General features: G+C 41.2%; 1 protein-coding gene across 2 annotated transcripts in view; it reads right to left on the bottom strand.

The window, feature by feature from the left end:
• The window catches only part of LOC116374360 (netrin receptor UNC5C-like), a 268,722-nt gene that overhangs the window by 93,013 nt on the left and 154,352 nt on the right, over positions 1 to 21,357 (bottom strand). The gene's annotated exons all lie outside the window — the stretch shown is intronic.

Here is a 21,357-nt window from a genome sequence, read left to right as displayed (position 1 = left end):
TGGTAACTGGTGTCTTTGATATGGTAACTGATATCTTTGACATGGTAACTGATGTCTTTGACATGGTAACTGATGTCTTTGACATGGTAACTGACGTCTTTGACAAGGTAACTGATGTCTTTGACAAGGTAACTGATGTCTTTGACATGGTAACTGATGTCTTTGATATGGTAACTGATGTCTTTGACATGGTAACTGATGTCTTTGACAAGGTAACTGATGTCTTCGACAAGGTAACTGATGTCTTTGACAAGGTAACTGATGTCTTTGACATGGTAACTGATGTCTTTGACATGGTAACTGATGTCTTTGACATGGTAACTGATGTCTTTGACATGGTAACTGGTGTCTTTGATATGGTAACTGATATCTTTGACATGGTAACTGATGTCTTTGACATGGTAACTGACGTCTTTGACATGGTAACTGATGTCTTTGACAAGGTAACTGATGTCTTTGACATGGTAACTGATGTCTTTGACATGGTAACTGATGTCTTTGACATGGTAACTGATGTCTTTGACATGGTAACTGGTGTCGTTGATATGGTAACTGATATCTTTGACATGGTAACTGATGTCTTTGACATGGTAACTGACGTCTTTGACATGGTAACTGACGTCTTTGACAAGGTAACTGATGTCTTTGACATGGTAACTGACGTCTTTGACAAGGTAACTGACGTCTTTGACATGGTAACTGATGTCTTTGACAAGGTAACTGACGTCTTTGACATGGTAACTGATGTCTTTGATATGGTAACTGATGTCTTTGACATGGTAACTGAAGTCTTTGACATGGTAACTGAAATCTTTGACACGGTAACTGATGTCTTTGATATGGTAACTGACGTCTTTGACATGGTAACTGACGTCTTTGACAACGTAACTGATGTCTTTGACATGGTAACTGATGTCTTTGACATGGTAACTGACGTCTTTGACAAGGTAACTGATGTCTTTGACATGGTAACTGATGTCTTTGACATGGTAACTGACGTCTTTGACAAGGTAACTGATGTCTTTGACATGGTAACTGACGTCTTTGACAAGGTAACTGATGTCTTTGACAAGGTAACTGATGTCTTTGATATGGTAACTGACGTCTTTGACAACGTAACTGATGTCTTTGACATGGTAACTGATGTCTTTGACATGGTAACTGACGTCTTTGACAAGGTAACTGATGTCTTTGACATGGTAACTGACGTCTTTGACAAGGTAACTGACGTCTTTGACATGGTAACCAACGTCTTTGACATGGTAATTGACATATTTGACATGGTAACTGATGTCTTTGACATGGTAACTGATGTCTTTGACATGGCACTGAGGTCAACATGGCACTGATGTCTTTGACATGGTAACTGACGTCTTTGACAAGGTAACTGATGTCTTTGACATGGTAACTGACGTCTTTGACATGGTAACCAACGTCTTTGACATGGTAATTGACATATTTGACATGGTAACTGATGTCTTTGACATGGTAACTGATGTCATTGACATGGTAACTGATATCTTTGACATGGTAACTAATGTCTTTGACATGGTAACTGGTGTCTTTGACATGGTAACTGATATCTTTGACATGGTAACTGATGTCTTTGATATGGTAACTGACATCTTTGACATGGTAACTGACGTCTTTGACAAGGTAACTGATGTCTTTGACATGGTAACTGACGTCTTTGACAAGGTAACTGATGTCTTTGATATGGTAACTGATGTCTTTGACAAGGTAACTGATGTCTTTGACATGGTAACTGACGTCTTTGACATGGTAACTGATGTCTTTGATATGGTAACTGATGTCTTTGACAAGGTAACTGACGTCTTTGACATGGTAACTGACGTCTTTGACAAGGTAACTGACGTCTTTGACATGGTAACTGATGTCTTTGATATGGTAACTGATGTCTTTGACAAGGTAACTGACGTCTTTGACATGGTAACTGACGTCTTTGACAAGGTAACTGACGTCTTTGACATGGTAACTGATGTCTTTGATATGGTAACTGATGTCTTTGACAAGGTAACTGATGTCTTTGACAAGGTAACTGACGTCTTTGACATGGTAACTGACGTCTTTGACAAGGTAACTGACGTCTTTGACATGGTAACTGATGTCTTTGATATGGTAACTGATGTCTTTGACAAGGTAACTGACGTCTTTGACATGGTAACTGACGTCTTTGACAAGGTAACTGACGTCGTTGACATGGTAACTGATGTCTTTGATATGGTAACTGATGTCTTTGACAAGGTAACTGATGTCTTTGACAAGGTAACTGACGTCTTTGACAAGGTAACTGACGGCTTTGACATTGTAACTGACGTCTTTGACATTGTAACTGACGTCTTTGACAAGGTAATTGATGTCTTTGATATGGTAACTGACATCTTTGACATGGAAACTGACGTCTTTGACAAGGTAACTGGTGTCTTTGATATGGTAACTGATATCTTTGACATGGTAACTGATGTCTTTGACATGGTAACTGATGTCTTCGACATGGTAACTGACGTCTTTGACAAGGTACCTGATGTCTTTGATATGGTAACTGATGTCTTTGACATGGTAACTGACGTCTTTGACATGGTAACTGACGTCTTTGACAAGGTAACTGATGTCTTTGACATGGTAACTGATGTCTTTGATATGGTAACTGACGTCTTTGATATGGTAACTGATGTCTTTGACATGGTAACTGATGTCTTTAATAAGGTAACTGATGTCTTTGACATGGTAACTGACGTTTTTGACATGGTAACTGATGTCTTTGATATGGTAACTGACATCTTTGACATGGTAACTGACGTCTTTGACAAGGTAACTGATGTCTTTGACATGGTAACTGACGTCTTTGACAAGGTAACTGATGTCTTTGATATGGTAACTGACGTCTTTGATATGGTAACTGACGTCTTTGACAAGGTAACTGATGTCTTTGACATGGTAACTGACGTCTTTGTCAAGGTAACTGATGTCTTTGATATGGTAACTGACATCTTTGACATGGTAACTGACGTCTTTGACAAGGTAACTGATGTCTTTGACAAGGTAACTGATATATTTGACAAGGTAACTAACTGATGTCTTTGACAAGGTAACTGATGTCTTTGACATGGTAACTGATGTCTTTGATATGGTAACTGATGTCTTTGACATGGTAACTGACGTCTTTGACAAGGTAACTGATGTCTTTGACATGGTAACTGACGTCTTTGACATGGTAACCAACGTCTTTGACATGGTAACTGATGTCTTTGACATGGTAACTGACGTTTTTGACATGGTAACTGATGTCTTTGATATGGTAACTGACATCTTTGACATGGTAACTGACGTCTTTGACAAGGTAACTGATGTCTATGACATGGTAACTGACGTCTTTGACAAGGTAACTGATGTCTTTGATATGGTAACTGACGTCTTTGATATGGTAACTGACGTCTTTGACAAGGTAACTGATGTCTTTGACATGGTAACTGACGTCTTTGTCAAGGTAACTGATGTCTTTGATATGGTAACTGACATCTTTGACATGGTAACTGACGTCTTTGACAAGGTAACTGATGTCTTTGACAAGGTAACTGATGTCTTTGACAAGGTAACTGATATATTTGACAAGGTAACTAACTGATGTCTTTGACAAGGTAACTGATGTCTTTGACATGGTAACTGATGTCTTTGATATGGTAACTGATGTCTTTGACATGGTAACTGATGTCTTTGACAAGGTAACTGATGTCTTTGACAAGGTAACTGATGTCTTTGATATGGTAACTGATGTCTTTGACATGGTAACTGACGTCTTTGACATGGTAACTGATATCTTTGACAAGGTAACTGATGTCTTTGATATGGTAACTGACGTCTTTGACATGGTAACTGACGTCTTTGACAAGGTAACTGATGTCTTTGACATGGTAACTGACGTCTTTGACAAGGTAACTGATGTCTTTGATATGGTAACTGACGTCTTTGACAAGGTAACTGATGTCTTTGACATGGTAACTGACGTCTTTGATATGGTAACTGATGTCTTTGACATGGTAACTGACGTCTTTGACATGGTAACTGACGTCTTTGACAAGGTAACTGATGTCTTTGACATGGTAACTGACGTCTTTGATATGGTAACTGATGTCTTTGATATGGTAACTGACATCTTTGACATGGTAACTGACGTCTTTGACAAGGTAACTGATGTCTTTGACAAGGTAACTGACATCTTTGACAAGGTAACTGATGTCTTTGATATGGTAACTGACGTCTTTGACATGGTAACCAACGTCTTTGACATGGTAATTGACATATTTGACATGGTAACTGATGTCTTTGACATGGTAACTGATGTCTTTGACATGGCACTGAGGTCAACATGGCACTGATGTCTTTGACATGGTAACTGACGTCTTTGACAAGGTAACTGATGTCTTTGACATGGTAACTGACGTCTTTGACATGATAACCAACGTCTTTGACATGGTAATTGACATATTTGACATGGTAACTGATGTCTTTGACATGGTAACTGATGTCATTGACATGGTAACTGATATCTTTGACATGGTAACTAATGTCTTTGACATGGTAACTGGTGTCTTTGACATGGTAACTGATATCTTTGACATGGTAACTGATGTCTTTGATATGGTAACTGACATCTTTGACATGGTAACTGACGTCTTTGACAAGGTAACTGATGTCTTTGACATGGTAACTGACGTCTTTGACAAGGTAACTGATGTCTTTGATATGGTAACTGACATCTTTGACATGGTAACTGACGTCTTTGACAAGGTAACTGATGTCTTTGACATGGTAACTGACGTCTTTGACAAGGTAACTGATGTCTTTGATATGGTAACTGATGTCTTTGACATGGTAACTGACGTCTTTGACATGGTAACTGACGTCTTTGACAAGGTAACTGATGTCTTTGATATGGTAACTGACGTCTTTGACAAGGTAACTGATGTCTTTGACATGGTAACTGACGTCTTTGATATGGTAACTGATGTCTTTGATATGGTAACTGACATCTTTGACATGGTAACTGACGTCTTTGACAAGGTAACTGATGTCTTTGACAAGGTAACTGACATCTTTGACAAGGTAACTGATGTCTTTGATATGGTAACTGACATCTTTGACATGGTAACTGACGTCTTTGACAAGGTAACTGATGTCTTTGACATGGTAACTGACGTCTTTGACAAGGTAACTGATGTCTTTGATATGGTAACTGATGTCTTTGACAAGGTAACTGATGTCTTTGACATGGTAACTGACGTCTTTGACAAGGTAACTGACGTCTTTGACATGGTAACTGATGTCTTTGATATGGTAACTGATGTCTTTGACAAGGTAACTGACGTCTTTGACATGGTAACTGACGTCTTTGACAAGGTAACTGACGTCTTTGACATGGTAACTGATGTCTTTGATATGGTAACTGATGTCTTTGACAAGGTAACTGACGTCTTTGACATGGTAACTGACGTCTTTGACAAGGTAACTGACGTCTTTGACATGGTAACTGATGTCTTTGATATGGTAACTGATGTCTTTGACAAGGTAACTGATGTCTTTGACAAGGTAACTGACGTCTTTGACATGGTAACTGACGTCTTTGACAAGGTAACTGACGTCTTTGACATGGTAACTGATGTCTTTGATATGGTAACTGATGTATTTGACAAGGTAACTGACGTCTTTGACATGGTAACCGACGTCTTTGACAAGGTAACTGACGTCGTTGACATGGTAACTGATGTCTTTGATATGGTAACTGATGTCTTTGACAAGGTAACTGATGTCTTTGACAAGGTAACTGACGTCTTTGACAAGGTAACTGATGTCTTTGACATTGTAACTGACGTCTTTGACATTGTAACTGACGTCTTTGACAAGGTAACTGATGTCTTTGACATGGTAACTGATGTCTTTGACATGGTAACTGACGTCTTTGACAATGTAACTGATGTCTTTGATATGGTAACTGACGTCTTTGACAAGGTAACTGATGTCTTTGACATGGTAACTGACGTCTTTGACAAGGTAACTGATGTCTTTGATATGGTAACTGACGTCTTTAACATGGTAACTGACGTCTTTGACAAGGTAACTGATGTCTTTGACATGGTAACTGATGCCTTTGACATTGTAACTGACGTCTTTGACAAGGTAACTGATGTCTTTGACATGGTAACTGACGTATTTGACAAGGTAACTGATGTCTTTGACATGGTAACTGACGTCTTTGACATGGTAACTGACATCTTTGACAAGGTAACTGATGTCTTTGACATGGTAACTGATATCTTTGACATGGTAACTGATGTCTTTGACATGGCAATGATGTCTTTGATAATGGCAATGATGTCTTTGATATGGCAATGATGTATTTGATTAAAAAAAGGCTTTGAAGCTTGTAGACTGTCATGGCTATTTTATGCTTTTAGCAGCGTTTCCCAAACATGGTCCTTTTGGATTTTTGCCCTAGCACTACACAACTGAATCAAATAATCAACTGAACATCATCAACCAAAACATGCACTCCTTCTATTCTCTCTCTCTCTCTCTCTCTCTCTCTCTCTCTCTCTCTCTCTCTCTCTCTCTCACTCTCTCTCTCTCTCCCTCTCTCCATATCTCTCTCTCTCTCCATCACTCTCTCTCCCTCTCCCTGTTTCTCTATCTCACTCTCTCATCTCTCTCTCCCTCTCTCTCTCTGTCTATCTCTCTCTCACTCTCTCTCTTAGGGTGTTTTCACAAATAGTCCTCCTTAAAATAATCGATTCCTCTCACCTATTTTGTGGGCCAAGTCCTCTTTGCATTCACATTGCTATGTTTAGAAAGGAAGAAATATATTTTTCCAACATTCACTCAATGCACTCCGGGTGTTTACAAAGTGCAGAACAAGCCATTTACATTTAGTTAAGATATGAGACACAATAAATGTAATCAGAAGATACTATTAACATGTAAATAGTATTGGTAACAGAATTCAATAATTAAACAGATTAAGTAATGCTCTAATTTTAAATTGTGCACCCAGTGTAGGCTATTACCCTTTTAAGAGCTAGAATAGATTTTGTACCAAATATGTTGTCTCACACTATTCAAACCCCTCAATTGAATAAACAGTCTATAGATTGCAAATATGGTTTCCAGGTGTTTGATACCGTTCAATTTGCTCCGTTCCATCCATTATTATGAGCTGTCCTCCCCTTTAAAGTGTTCACACTGCACAAAACATGGAAAGAACCGCATTGAATTCACAAACATTTACTGAAAGGGACCAAGTGTGAAAACTCCATATATACAAAAGTGAAATAAACAATACAAATTAACAGTAAACATTACCCTCAACAGAAGTTCCAAAAGAAAAGAGACATTACAAATGGCATAGTACGTATATATACAGTGTTGTAACGATGTACACATGGTTAAAGTACAGAAGGGAAAATAAACAAGCATAAATAAGGGTTGTATTTACAATGGTGTTTGTTCTTCACTGGTTGCCCTTTTCTTGTGGAAACAGGTCACAAATCTTGCTGCTGTGATGGCACACTGTGGGATTTCACCCAGTAGATATGGGAGATTATCAAAATTGGGTTTGTTTTGGAATTCTTTGTGGATCTGTGTAATCTGAGGGAAATATGTGTCTCTAATATGGTCATACATTGGGCAGGATGTTAGGAAGTGCAGTTCAGTTTCCACCTCATTTTGTGGGCAGGGTGCACATAGCCTGTCTTCTCTTGAGAGCCAGGTCTGCCTCCGGCGGCCTTTCTCAATAGCAAGGCTATGCTCATTGAGTCTATACATAGTCAAAGCTTTCCTTACGTTTGGGTCAGTCACAGTGGTGAGGTATTCTGCCACTGTGTACTCTCTGTTTAGGGCCAAATAGTATTCTAGTTTGCTCTGTTTTTTTGTTAATTCTTTCCAATGTGTCAAGTAATTATATTTTTGTTTTCTCATGATTTGCTTGGGTCTAATTGTGTTGCTGTCCTGGAGCTCTGTGGGGTCTGTTTGTGTTTGTAAACAAAGCCCCAGGACCAGCTTGCTTAGGGGACTCTTCTCCATGTTCATCTCTTTGTAGGTGATGGCTTTGTTATGGAAGATTTGGGAATCGCTTCCTTTAGGTGGTTGTAGAATTTAACGGCTCTTTTCTGGATTTTGATAATTAGTGGGTATCGGCCTAATTCTGCTCTGCATGCATTATTTGGTGTTCTATGTTGTACACGGAGGATATTTTTGCAGAATTCTGCGTGCAGAGTCTCAATTTGGTGTTTGTCCCATTTAGTGAAATCTTGGTTGGTGAGCGGACCCCAGACCTCGCAACCATAAAGGGCAATGGGCTCTATGACTGATTCAAGTATTTTTAGCCAGATCCTAATTGGTATGTTGAATGTTATATTACTTTTGATGGCATAGAATGCCCTTCTTGCCTTGTCTCTCAGATCGTTCACAGCTTTGTGGAAGTTACCTGTGGCGCTTATGTTTAGGCCAAGGTATGTATAGTTTTTTGTGTGCTCTCTCTCTCTCTCACTCTCTCTCTCTCTCTCTCTCTCTCTCTCTCTTTCTCTGCTTCTCTCTCTTCTCTCATTTCACAGAAAGCCTAAAAAACTGGAGGTGGATGGTGGGGAGCTGCTGAGAAAGGGAATGGATGAATCTCTCTCTCATCTCCTCCTATTAGAATGGATCCCTCTCTCTTCTACTCCTATTAGAATAGATCCCTCTCTCTTCTCCTCCTATTATAATGGATATATTTCTTCTCCTATTAGAATGGATCCCTCTCTCTCCTCCTTCTATTAGAATGGATCTCTTTCTTCTCCTCCTATTAGAATGGATCCCTCTCTCTTCTCCTTTATATTAGATTGTCCTGAATGGATTACTCACTCCTTCTATTCTCTCTCTCTCTCTCTCTCTCTCTCTCTCTCTCTCTCTCTCTCTCTCTCTCTCTCTCTCTCTGTGCTTCTCTCTCTCTCTGTGCTTCTCTCTCTCTCTCTGTGCTTCTCTCTCTCCTCTCAAGTCTAAAGTATCGGAGGTGGATGGTGGGGAGCTGCTGAGAAAGGGACCAATATTTCTCCAGTGTGTGAGCCTGATGGAGAAGGGCAGGACCGGGACAGCAGGGGCAGAGGGGGACCGTCATGCTACTCTGAAACCCAAAGCTCATTAGACATATATCATCACCTGCTGGGACACAGGCTGACATGGGAGCAGGAAGGGAGCTGTAGCACTACAATTGCAAGAGAACAGACTCAGTGGAGCATCAAGTACACAGTCGTACACTCAAACTCCAGTGACAGTACTTTCCACAGCCTGCAATATCCCTTTTCTACTTTTGAACCACACTAACTCCCTGACACTGAACATTTAAACAGAGTAACCACATTTATGGAATAGTCTAGAATAACAATGTTCCTGTATAGCAAAAAACTAAAGTTAATGCAGTAGTGAGTTCATGCAGTGGTGAGTTAATGCAGTGGTGAGTTAATGCAGTAGTGAATTAATGCAGTAGTGAGTTAATGCAGTGGTGAGTTAATGCAGTGGTGAGTTAATGCAGTGGTGAGTTAATGCAGTGGTGAGTTAATGCAGTAGTGAGTTAATGCAGTAGTGAGTTAATGCAGTAGTGAGTTAATGCAGTAGTGAGTTAATGCAGTGGTGAGTTAATGCAGTTGTGAATTAATGCAGTAGTGAGTTAATGCAGTAGTAAGTTAATCCAGTGGTGAGTTAATGCAGTTGTGAATTAATGCAGTGGTGAGTTAATGCAGTGGTGAGTTAATGCAGTCGTGAATTAATGCAGTGGTGAGTTAATGCAGTGGTGAATTAATGCAGTAGTGAGTTAATGCAGTGGTGAGTTAATGCAGTGGTGAGTTAATGCAGTCGTGAATTAATGCAGTGGTGAGTTAATGCAGTCGTGAATTAATGCAGTGGTGAGTTAATGCAGTGGTGAGTTAATGCAGTGGTGAGTTAATGCAGTGGTGAGTTAATGCAGTAGTGAGTTAATGCAGTGGTGAGTTAATGCAGTCGTGAATTAATGCAGTGGTGAGTTAATGCAGTGGTGAGTTAATGCAGTCGTGAATTAATGCAGTGGTGAGTTAATGCAGTGGTGAGTTAATGCAGTCGTGAATTAATGCAGTGGTGAGTTAATGCAGTGGTGAGTTAATGCAGTGGTGAGTTAATGCAGTGGTGAGTTAATGCAGTCGTGAATTAATGCAGTGGTGAGTTAATGCAGTGGTGAGTTAATGCAGTCGTGAATTAATGCAGTGGTGAGTTAATGCAGTTGTGGTTATTTTTGTTTCTATTTTTTAACATTTTGTTGAGTGTATGAATTTAAATGTTCATGCAGTTCGATTCTTGTTTAGACATATTGAAAATCCAGTCACCAAATATAGAATATAGCCCATAGTGTCTACTAGCACACACACACACAGACACACGCACGCACACACAGGCACACACACACAAAGACACACACACACACACACACACACATGCACACACACACACACAGGCACCCACACACACAGGCACACACACACACACACACACACACACACACACACACACACACACACACACACACACACACACACACACACACACACACACAGGCACCCACACACACAGGCACACACACACACACACACACACACAAAGACACACACATACAGACACAGACACACAAAGTCTCAGAGCCATGCTCCACACCCACAGCAACTCCCTGCCACAGTGTGTAATCCCTGAGAATGGGCTGGAGGAGCTGATATGAACCCTACTCTGACTATCTCTGGTAAACCAAGCATGGACCAGCCCTGCTTACAAAGCAAAGAAAGCCCAGAGTTGAAAGGCAAGCCAAGCTGAAAATGATATATTCTCTATAAGTACACGGAGTCAAGGGTTTCCATGAACTCTTCCTCTGAGTTTTAACCCCTCAGCGGCCATCGGTACACAACGAAAAGAAAAGCAAAGCATACACTTCCACATACTGTAGTAATGTAATGTGGACACCATGTGTTTGATGTATTTGATACCAATCCACCTCTTTATGTCAGTTTGAAATTAAATGGTTCACTTCAGATCTTTCTGCTGTAGGGTCAGAGAAGCATGCAATCAGTGACCTATATGGACGGACATAGTGGGTCGAGAGCAGAATAAGAATAAGAGCAGAATATTACCTTTCAGAAAGTCAGAGACCGGGAGTCAAGGACATTTGTGATGTGATTGTGATGTAGTGAGAGAGAGCTTCCTAATTTCTTTGGGTCAGAACTCCCGAACATCCGTTTCTATTCTCAGCACCTCTCAGTATCCATGGAAACCACCCTTTGGGGTAGTTAAGCGTTCCACCAACTTCTGTAGAAAGATTTTGTCAGATTTTCCTTCAAACAGGTCATTCTGGAATGTGATAAAATGGGTTGCTATAGACATCCTGTGCGAACGTAAAACAGGAATGTATGGTTGTAGATGGCTTTAGCATTTTGGTTTTGGTTTCTGGAAGAAGATCTGCAGACACGCAGATCCAAAAATGCTCCACCAAACTGGTTCAGGAATGGTCTCCTTGTCACCATTGTATTGTGAGTAAACTAGAACCCATAAATGCCCACACAATCTGACTGCCACCCACTGGCAAGTCTGAATCTGCTGCTGACATAGAGAGAGGGGGGGAGGGGGGAGAGAGGGAGAGAGAAAGAGAGAGAGAGGGAGGAAGAGAGAGAGAGACAGAGACAGAGAAAGAGAGAGATAGGATCTCAACCAATGCTATTAAAGGGAAACTTCACAATTTTTCAACTTCATATTCATCATCTCCAGCAACACCCCAGCATCAACATTGCCTACTAATTGCCCACTAATTGCCTACTAATTGCCCACTAATGCCTACTAATTGTCTACTAATTGGTTGATGATGTCATTGGAAACACTTATCTATATCATTTTTACTACAAAACAGAATGTTGATGTTGGGGTGGTGCTGGAGATGATGAATAGGAAGTTGAACATTTTTCAAAATCCCCTTTATAGAACTGTGATGTTGTGCAGCAGGCCGGAAGGCTAAACCCCCTTAGTCTTGGTGGCCATTTGATTAATTGTTCAAAAGTCTATTGGCTTGGGGTTAGAAGCTGTTAAGGAGTCTTTTGGACCTAGACTTGGCGCTCCGGTACCTCTTGCCGTGTGATAGCAGAGAGAACAGTCTATGACTTGGGTGACTGGAGTCTTTGAAAAATGATGGGGCTTCCTCTGACACCGCCTAGTATATAGGTCCTGGATGGCAGGAAGCTTGGCCCCAGTGATGTACTGGGCTGTACGTATTACCCTCTGTAGCGCCTTATGGTCGGATGCCGAGCAGTTGCCATACCAGGCGGTGATGCAACCGGTGCTCTTGATGGTCCGTACAGCTGTAGACATTTTTGAGGATCTGGGGACCCATGCCAAATCTTTTCAGTCTCCTGAGGGGGAAAAGGCATTGTCGTGCCCTCTTCATGACTTTCTTGTTGTGTTCGGACCATGATAGTTTGTGGACACCAAGGAACTTGAAACTCCCGACCCGCTCCACTACAGCCCCGTCGATGTGAATGGGGGTGTGTTCGGCCATCCCTTTCCTGGAGTCCACGATCATCTCCTTTGTCTTGCTCACATTCAGTTGGCTTCATGATCTCCTGTCTCCTGTTAATCAATCAATCAAATGCCTTTATAAAGCTATTTTTATTTCAGCAGATAAAGTGCATATACCCAGCCTAAAACCCAGCCTAAAACCCCAAAGAGAAGGCAATGCAGGTGTAGAAGCACAGTGGCTAGGAAAAACACAGTGAAAAGGCAGGATCTTTCTAGGAAGAAACCTAGAGAGGAACCAGGCATGGAGGACTATCCCAATAGAGAGACGTACAACTGGAATAGAAACATGTCATTGATCATCTCACCGCTCCATATCCCCTGCAGGAAGAGAAGAGGTCAACTCTCATTCTCATTACAAATTAGGATCTAGAAATACTTGAATCAGTTATAGAACCCATTGCCTTTCATGGTTGTGAGATCTGGTGTCCGCTCACCAACCAAGAATTTACAAAATGGGACAAACACCAAATTGACACTCTGCATGCAGAATTCTGCAAAAATATCCTCAGTGTACAAAATCCAGAAAAGAGACGTTAAATTCTACAACCACTTAAAAGAAAGCGATTCCCAAACCTTCCATAACAAAGCAATCACCTACAGAGAGATGAACCTGGAGAAGAGTCCCCTAAGCAAGCTGGTCCTGGGGACCAAAATGAGGTGGAAACTGAGCTGCACTTCCTAACCCAATTTTGATAAACTCCCATATATGAAATACTGCAGTGTGCCATCACAGCAGCAAGATCTATGACCTGTTACCAGAAAAAAACAGCAACCATTGAAGAACAAACACCATTGTAAATACAACCCAAATTTATGTTACTTTATTTTCCCTTTTGTACTTTAACTATTTGCACATCGTTACAACACTGTATATATACATACTATGACATTTGAAATACCTTTATTCTTTTGGAATTTCTGTGAGTGTAATGTTTACTGTTAATTTTAATTGTTTATTTCACTTTTGTTTATTATCTACTTCACTTGCTTTGGCAATGTTAACATAAGGCTGTATGCTTTTTATTTAAGTAATATGTGTTCAGGAAGTGGAAATGTGTCTAATATGCTATACGTTTGTTAATGGATATTTATATTTTGTGTTTAAGTTATCATTTCAGTTTTACTTGGTGTTTTCACTGTTACACACAGAAATAAAGCCCTTGAATTTAAAGGAATTGATAGAGAGGTAGAGAGAGAGACAAAGAGAAATAGAGGTAGAGAGAAACAAACTGAGAATCTCCTGAGTGATATTTTACAAACCTGTCTCCCTCCTCTTTGCTCTCCTCCTCCCAGGCTGGAGGTGATGTGGAACTGTCTGCGAAGCAGGGATGGGCTTAAGGCTGAATGGACATCCCTGTGGAAGTTGCACCATTCCCTCTTAAACCACTGGAATATGTTGGCCTGCTCAAGCCTCCCTACAGCTCTCAGCTAACACTACATCTGACCTCCATTATGCTAAGTGCATGGTGTTTGGCTACTTGTCATGCTAAATTAACAGAAATCTCAGTTATGTTTTTTTCTGACGCATTCTCTCTCTTAATAAACAATTAGTCCCTGATTAAGACGTAAACTAGAGGACTGGCAACCAAAGACAATTACCAAGGTGAAACTTAATTAGTTTGACTAGTTTTACTAGTTTTGTGAGAAATAACAAGGCCACAAACAAATACAATTTCAGTGTAAGTCCCTAAGTCATTTGAGGGGCATTCTTCGTTGTACCCATTTCAGGGTCTCTATGGTGTTTAATGAGGGTATTGAAACACCTCAAGAATGGTAGCAAGTCACTCTGAGGAAGGGGTCACAACAAGTAGAGAACATCACTGTGAAGTTGCATAGAAGAAAAGCAAAAGCGATTCATTTGAAAAAAAACACTAGTGATGTATAAGATAGAAATATATTCATCCCCGAAGGGTACGTCAGGTCAAAGGTATCTCAGCATAACCATGGAAAGGGAGGTGGAGTCTGGGGGGGGAGAGGGAGAGAGAGAGAGAGAGAGAGAGAGAGAGAGAGAGAGAGAGAGAGCAATCCATTCAGGAAAATCTAATAGAAGGAGAATAGAGAGATCCATTCTAATAGGAGGAGAAGAGAGAGATCATTCTCATAGGAGGAGAGGAGAGAGATCATTCTAATAGGAGGAGAAGAGAGAGATCATTCTAATAGGAGGAGAAGAGAGAGATCATTCTAATAGGAGGAGAAGAGAGAGATCATTCTAATAGGAGGAGAAGAGAGAGATCATTCTAATAGGAGAAGAGAGGGGGATCCATTCTAATAGGAGGAGAGAGAGATCATTCTAATAGGATGAAAAGAGAGAGGGATCCATTCTAATAGGAGAAGAGAGAGATCCATTCTAATAGGAGGAGAGAGGGGGATCCATTCTAATAGGATGAAAAGAGAGAGATACATTCTAATAGGAGGAGAAGAGAGAGGGATCCATTCTAATAGGAGAAGAGAGAGATCATTCTAATAGGATGAAAAGAGAGAGGGATCCATTCTAATAGGAGAAGAGAGAGATCATTCTAATAGGATGAAAAGAGAGAGGGATCCATTCTAATAGGAGAAGAGAGAGATCCATTCTAATAGGAGGAGAGAGGGGGATCCATTCTAATAGGATGAAAAGAGAGAGATACATTCTAATAGGAGGAGAAGAGAGAGGGATCCATTCTAATAGGAGAAGAGAGAGATCCATTCTAATAGGAGGAGAAGAGAGAGGGATCTATTCTAATAGGAGGAGAAGAGAGGGAGGGATCAATCAAAAGGAGGAGGGAAGAGAGGGATCCATTCTAATAGGAGGAAAGGAGAGAGGGATCCATTCTAATAGGAGAAGAAGAAAGATATCCATTCTAATAGGAGAAGAGAGAGATATCCATTCTAATAGGAAAAGAGAGAGAGATCTATTCTAATAGGAGAAGAGAGGAATCCATTCTAATAGGAGAAGAGAGGAATCCATTCTAATAGGAGAAGAGAGAGAGAGATCCATTCTAATAGGAAAAGAGAGAGAGAGATCCATTCTAATAGGAAAAGAGAGAGAGAGATCCATTCTAATAGGAAAAGAGAGAGAGATCCATTCTAATAGGAAAAGAGTGAGAGATCCATTCTAATAGAAGAAGAGAGGAATCCATTCTAATAGAAGAAGAGAGGAATCCATTCTAATAGGAGAAGAGAGAGGGATCCATTCTAAAAGGATGAAAAGAGATAGATACATTCTAATAGGAGAAGAAGAGAGAGGGATACATTCTAATAGGAGAAGAAATAGATCAATTTTAATAGGAGGAGAAGAGAGAGATCATTCTAATAGGAGAAGAGAGGGGGATCCATTCTAATAGGATGAAAAGAGAGATACATTCTAATAGGAGGAGAAGAGAGAGGGATACATTCTAATAGGAGAAGAAATATATCCATTCTAATAGGAGGAGAAGAGAGAGATCATTCTAATAGGAGGAGAAGAGAGAGATCATTCTAATAGGAGGAGAAGAGAGAGGGATACATTCTAATAGGAGAAGAAATAGATCCATTCTAATAGGAGGAGCAGAGAGAGATCATTCTAATAGGAGGAGAAGAGAGAGATCATTCTAATAGGAGGAGAAGAGAGAGATCATTCTAATAGGAAAAGAGAGAGAGATCCATTCTAATAGGAAAAGAGTGAGAGATCCATTCTAATAGAAGAAGAGAGGAATCCATTCTAATAGGAGAAGAGAGAGGGATCCATTCTAAAAGGATGAAAAGAGATAGATACATTCTAATAGGAGAAGAAATAGATCCATTCTAATAGGAGGAGAAGAGAGATAAATTCTAATAGGAGAAGAGAGGGGGATCCATTCTAATAGGATGAAAAGAGAGATACATTCTAATAGGAGGAGAAGAGAGAGGGATCCATTCTAATAGGAGAAGAGAGAGATCCATTCTAATAGGAGGAGAAGAAGAAAGATATCCATTCTAATAGAAGAAGAGAGAGGGATCCATTTTAATAGGAGGAGAAGAGAGAGATCCATTCTAATAGGAGAAGAGAGAGGGATCCATTCTAAAAGGATGAAAATAGATAGATACATTCTAATAGGAGGAGAAGAGAGAGGGATACATTCTAATAGGAGAAGAAATAGATCCATTCTAATAGGAGGAGAAGAGAGAGATCCATTCTAATAGGAGAAGAGAGGGATCCATTCTAATATGAGGAGAAGAGAGCAGGATCCATTCTAATAGGAGGGAAGAGAGAGATCCATTCTAATAGGAGGAGAAGAGAGAGATCTATTCTAATAGTTGGAGAAGAGAGAGGGATCCATTCTAACATGAAAAAAGAGAGAGGGAGCCATTCTAATAGGATGAGAAGAGAGAGGGATCCATTCTAACAGGAAAAAAGAGAGAGGGATCCATTCTGATTTTATGAAAAGGTTAGCTCTGTCAGGATGCTGATTAACAAACAGGCAAAACGTCAGTGGAGTCGCAGTTCGATGGCTCAGACACGAGACGTATGTGGCAGGGTCTACAGACGATCACGGATTACAAAGGGAAAATCCGCCATGTCGCGGACCCCAACGTCCTGCTCCCGGACAAGCTAAACACCTTCTTCGCCTGTTTTGAGGATAACACAGTGCCACCGACACGGCCCGTTACCAAGGACTGGGGGCTCTCATTCTACGTGGCCGACGTGAGTAAAACATTTAAATGTGTTAACCCTCGCAAGGCTGCCGGCTCAGACGGCATCCCTAGCAGCGTCCTCAGAGTATGCTGTCCCCACATGTCCCCACATGCTTCAAAATGTCCCCCAATGTTCCTGTTCCCAAGAAAGTTAAGGTAACTGAACTAAATGACTATCGCCCCGTACCACTCACTTCTGTCATCATGAAGTGCTTTGAAAGGCTAGTTAAGGATCATATCACCTCTACCTTACATGACACCCTAGACCCACTTCAATTTGCATACCACCCCAATAGATTCACAGACGAAGAAATCGCCATCGCACTGCACACTGCCCTATCCCATCTGGACAAGAGGAATACCTAAGTAAGAATGCTGTTCATCGACTATAGCTCAGACCTGAACACCATAGTACCCTCCAAACTCATCATTAAGCTCGGGGCCCTGGGTCTGAACCCCCGCCCTGTGCAACTGGGTCCGGGACTTCCTGACGGGCCGCCCCCTGGTGGTGAAGGTAGGAAACAACACCTCCACTTTGCTGATCCTCAGTACAGAGGCCCCACAAGGGTGCGTGCTCAGCTCCCTCCTGTACTCCCTGTTCACCCATGACTGCATGGCCACGCATGCCTCCAACTCAATCATCAAGTTTGCAAACGTCACAACAGTAGTAGGCCTGATTACCAACCATGTCGAGACAGCCTACAGGGAGGAGGTGAGGGCCCTGGGGGACTGGTGCCAGGAAAATAACCTCTCCCTCAACATCAACAAAAAGAAGGAGCTGATCGTGGACTTCAGAAAACAGCAGAGTGGGCACCACCTATCCATATCGACGGGACCGCAGTCAGAAGGTGAAACGCTTCAAGTTCCTCGGCGTACACATCACTGACTATCTGAAATGGTCCACCCACAGAGACAGTGTGGTGAAGAAGGCGCAACAGCGTCTCTTCAACTTCAGGAGGCTGAAGACATTTGGCTTGGCCCCTAAGACCCTCTTTTACCCTAAGACCAACTTTTACAGATGCACAATTGAGAGCATCCTGTCAGGCTGTATCACCGCCTGGTACGGCAACTGCACTGCCCACAACCACAAGGCACTCCAGAGGGTGGTGCGGACAGCCCACACTGTCTGTCCTCCATGACACCTACACCTACCCGATGTCAGAGGAAGGCCTTAAAGATCATCAAGGACATCAACCATCCGGAGCCACGGCCTGCACTCCACACTGCCCTTTCCCACCTGGACAAAAGCAGCACCTACATGAGAATGCTGTTCATTGACTACTGCTCAGGGTTCAACACCATAGTGCCCACAAAGCTCATCGCTAAGCTAAGGACCCTGGGACTAAACACCTCCCTCTGCAACTGGATCCTGAACTTCCTGACGGACAGCCTCCAGGTGGTAAGGGTAGGCAACAACTCATCAGCCATGCTTATCCGCAACACCGGGGTCCCTCAGGGGTGAATGCTTAGTCCCCTCCTGTACTCCCTGTTCACCCATGACTGAGTGGCCAAGCACGACTCCAACTTAAGATGGCAGACAACACTACAGTGGTAGGCCTGATCACTGACAATGATGAGACAGCCTATAGGGAGGAGGTCAGAGACCTGGCAGTGTGGTGCCAGGACAACAACCTCTCCCTCAATGTGAGCAAGACAAAGGAGATGACCGTGAACTATAGAAAAAGGAGGGCTGAACAGGCCCCCATTAACATCGACGGGGATGTAGTGGAGCGGGTCGAGAGTTAAGTTCCTTGGTGTCCACATCACCAACAAACTATCATGGTCCAAACATACCAAGAAAGTCATGAAGAGGGCACGACAACGCCTTTCCCCCACAGGAGACTGAAAAGATTTGTCATGGGTCCTCAGATCCTGAAAAAGTTAACTTCACTAGGGTAGGGGGCAGCATTCGGAATTTTGGATGAAAAGCGTGCCCAAATTAAACTGCCTGCTGCTCAAGCCCAGAAGATAGGATATGCATATAATTAGTAGATTTGGATAGAAAACAGTCTAAAGTTTCCAAAACTGTTAAAATAATGTCTGTGAGTATAACAGACCTGATATGGCAGGCGCCAACCTGAGGAAAATCCAAACAGGAAGTACTATTATTTTGAAAGGCTGTTTTCCATTGAAAGCCTATCCACCATACAAAGACTTAGGACCCAGTTCACGGTCTCTATGGCTTCCTCTACATGTGGCCAGTCTTTAGGCATTGTTTCAGGCTTTTACTCTGAAAAATGAGGGAGATACAGCACTTTAAATCAGTGGCCGGTGGAAATGTCCATTCATCAGCCATGCGTCTGATTGGGAAGGCGCCTTTCTTGTTTCTCCTTTCCTATTGTTGAAGCTTTTGTCCGGTTGAAATATTATTGATTATTTATGACAAAAACAACCAGAGGATTGATTTTAAACATCGTTTGGCATGTTTCTACTAACTTTTATTGTACTTTTTAAAAACTTTTCGCCTGGACTTGTGCACGCACCTTAACTTCTTGGTGACAGGGGGGCAGTATTGAGTAGCTTGGATTAATAAGGTGCCCAGAGTAAACTGCCTGCTACTCTGACCCAGATGCTAATATATGCATATTATTAGTAGTATTGGATAGAAAACACTCTGAAGTTTCTAAAACTGTTTGAATGATGTCTGTGAGTATAACAGAACTCATGGCAGGCGAAACCCTGAGACAAATCCAACCAGGAAGTGCAAAATCTGAGGTTTGTAGTTTAATTTAAGTGATCCAATATGCTGTGTCTATGGGGCCAGATTGCACTTCCCAAGGCTTCCAGCAGATGTCAACAGTCTTTAGAAAGTTGTTTGAGGCTTCTATTATGGAAGGGAGTCGAATAAGAGCTGTTTCAACAAGTGGACTAGGCTGTGGCCAATCAGTTGTTTACTGCGCGGTCACGCAGGCGCGCCGTTCCTTCTTTTTCCTCTGTAAGGAATACGCTATTGTCCGGTTGGAATATTATTGAAGATTTATTATAAAAAGACCCTAAGGATTGATTGTAAACATCGTTTGACATGTTTCTTTAACTTGTTATGGCTGCAATCCCAATACCGGGATCGATATGACAACTACCAGTGAAAATAGAGGGCGCCAAATTCAAACCATAGAAAACTCAAAATTACAATTCCTAAAACATACATGTGTCTTATATAATTTTAAAAGCAATCTTGTTGTTAATTCCACCAAAGTGTCCGATTTCAAATAGGCTTTTCAGAGAAAGCACTACAAACGATTATATTCGGTCTCCACCAAACCACAATAAGCACAGCCATTTTCCAGCGAAATATAGCATTAACAAAAAACTGAAATAAAGATAAAAATGTATCACTAACCTTGAATTATCTTCATCAGATGACACTCATAGGACTTCATGTTACACAATACATGCATGTTTTGTTTGATAAAGTTCATATAAAAAAATCTGAGTTTACATTGGCTTATTAGATTCACTTGTTCCAAAAACATCAAGTGATTTTGCATAGCCACATCGTTTCAACAGAAATACTCATCATAAATGTAGATGATAATACAAGTTATACACATGGAATTATAGATATACCTCTCCTTAATGCAACCGCTGTGTCAGATTTCAAAAAAAGCTTACGGAAAAAGCAACACATGCAATAATCTGAGACGGCTCTCAGAACAGAAGCCAAATTAGCCGCCATGTTGGAGTCAACAGAAACCAGAAAATACATGATAAATGTTTCCTTAACTTTGATGAACTTCATCAGAATGCAGTCCTAGGAATCCCAGGTCCACAATAAATTCTTGATTTGTTCGAAAATGTCTGTTATTTATGTCCAATTAGCTACCTTGGTTAGCGCGTTTGGTAAACAATTCCAAAGTCACAAAGCGCTTCCACTATAACGTGACGAAATGTCCAAAAGTTCCGTAACAGTCAGTAGAAACATGTCAAACGATGTACTGAATCAATCTTTAGAATGTTGTTTACATATATCTTGAATAGCGTTCCAACCGGAGAATTAGAATGACTTCAGATGAGCGATGGAACGCGCATAGTGAATGCATGGTCAACTCGTGGCAGTGGTGACTATTTCCTGTGTCATTCAACCCCCCTTCACATGAGAGT

Source organism: Oncorhynchus kisutch, linkage group LG6 (assembly GCF_002021735.2).
Source record: "Oncorhynchus kisutch isolate 150728-3 linkage group LG6, Okis_V2, whole genome shotgun sequence".
Lineage (NCBI taxonomy): Eukaryota > Metazoa > Chordata > Actinopteri > Salmoniformes > Salmonidae > Oncorhynchus > Oncorhynchus kisutch.
Note: the sequence above shows the minus strand (reverse complement) of the source record. Positions and strands in the feature narration are given on the sequence as shown.